Below are 1537 nucleotides of genomic sequence, written 5' to 3'. Positions count from 1 at the left end.
ACATACCATACACACCTCCTCCTCCTCTATGAAGTTTATAACATGGTACTCTACATAATACTACTTCTACTACCAAAACTAAATAAATGAATGAGTAATGTCTACACAATGAATGAAGAGGGGTTGTTCTGCAATTTGATTAATTGCAATATTTACTTCAAATTTCCCTTTTCTGCACCATCTTGGGATTTTTTCCATCAATTAATGCTTTTCCTGCCCCTCAATTTACAACTCTCTCGTCTTCTACCACACCTTCTTCAATTCTCTTCCTCCTCAATTAAATTAAGCTTTAAAGCAAACCCATCTCTCTCTCTCTCTCTCTCTCTCTCTCTCTCTCTTTGAGTGTTATTGTTTAAATATAAATACATGCCTAAATGGCCTTTGAGCATCTAAACCATCAAACACATCTCACAACCGGTGCTACTCCTCTTCTTCATCAAGATTTGCCAATTTCTAGGTAAACTATTTATATATATCTTTTATATATGTTTTATGATCATGTGTCTTCCTTATATATGTTTTATGATCATGGGTCTTCACTAAATATATTATAAGTTCTTGAGAAATAAAGTTACACTTTTTATAACTTTTAATTGAAACAGATTGACTTTGAAAACATGAGTCGAAGAAACAGTAGAGATGGTGGTAGGAAGCTTGACTTGAAGCTGAATTTGTCACTGCCAACTGCTAACCGGCAGGCGGTAGAGTTACCAAGCCGGTCAGCTGCCATGTCTCCGACGGCATCCTGTGTGTCGTCGGAGACAGAGTTGAGGTACTCGAGCAGCCCCGAGGCAACATCCATGATGTTGGTCGGGTGCCCGAGGTGCCTGATGTATGTGATGCTTGCTGAGGAGTATCCTAAGTGCCCTAAATGCAAGAGCACCGTTTTGCTTGATGTCCTCCATGACAACTCCACCAAGAAAACAAGAAAGACTTGAATGTGTTTTAAATGAAGAGGGTGTTAAAGCTTTTATAACTTAGCACTTAGTATTATTAGGGTTTTCTTTTTTATTTTTAAATGCTTAACTATTATGGATAATGTTATTTACACTCTGTTTGGTTTTACCGTTTGTTATGAGTGGAGTTTAAATGACAATACCCGTTTTACCCTTCAGTTTATGTTAACTAACTTTGGCTAATTGTAGTTTTACTATTTTCCACGTGGATGGACCCATGTCAGATGACTTTATTGTTTGACACGTGTACATGTCAAGTCAGTAAAACTCCCATGAGGATGGAGAGAATTAACTAAAAGCAAATATACCGTTATCTTGGAGAAAAGTATATATTTTTAACAAAAAATACAATTTGTAACCGCCAATAGTTTGTAATCTAAAACCTTTTTTCTTTTTGTTACTAATTCCCAAGTCAAAATTAAGTGTACAAATATTAATATTATATAATGTGTGCAAAGATTACTTACACACCCTTGACGTGTAATTGACACTAGTAACTATGGAACTCTAAAAAATATTCTTAGCGTACTAAAAAGTTAATAGTATTTAAAATCAAAATATTAAACACATGTTTCAATGCA

General features: G+C 35.1%; 1 pseudogene; it reads left to right on the top strand.

Moving 5' to 3' along the window:
- Positions 1–602: 602 nt before the first annotated feature.
- On the top strand, positions 603–938 carry LOC143589574 (protein GL2-INTERACTING REPRESSOR 1 pseudogene; annotated as a pseudogene).
- Positions 939–1537: the final 599 nt, after the last annotated feature.

The sequence above is a fragment of the Bidens hawaiensis genome, unplaced genomic scaffold (genome assembly GCF_021521415.1).
Source record: "Bidens hawaiensis isolate Kalapana, Puna unplaced genomic scaffold, B.hawaiensis_p1.1 tig00037620_1, whole genome shotgun sequence".
NCBI classification, from domain to species: Eukaryota; Viridiplantae; Streptophyta; class Magnoliopsida; order Asterales; family Asteraceae; genus Bidens; species Bidens hawaiensis.
The sequence above is the reverse complement of the archived record's forward strand: the minus strand, read 5'-3'. Positions and strand labels throughout refer to the sequence as shown.